Here is a 348-nt window from a genome sequence, read left to right on the forward strand (position 1 = left end):
CTCCAAGTAAGTAATGACGTTTGCAAAAAGTAAAATAACAAAAATACCGAACTCCAAAGAAAAATTCAAAACGGTAATTCCTTTATTGAATGGCAAAATTAAAAGCTCAAATACATCAAACGAACGAAAAACGACTGTCATACTACTGACTTGGTACAGGCATTTCCTTATGTAGGAAATGGTTGATTTAAACATGGTTTTATAGCTAGCTAAACCTCTCACTTGGTATAGTGGAGACAAAATTATAAACATGCAATCCTAATTTAAGTGTGCACAACAATAAAAACTGATAAATGTTATCAAGACCGTTTGAGACCACATTTATGGAAACCGAATAGGTAAGATACG

Source organism: Mytilus californianus, unplaced genomic scaffold (assembly GCF_021869535.1).
Source record: "Mytilus californianus isolate M0D057914Y unplaced genomic scaffold, xbMytCali1.0.p SCAF_48, whole genome shotgun sequence".
NCBI classification, from domain to species: Eukaryota; Metazoa; Mollusca; class Bivalvia; order Mytilida; family Mytilidae; genus Mytilus; species Mytilus californianus.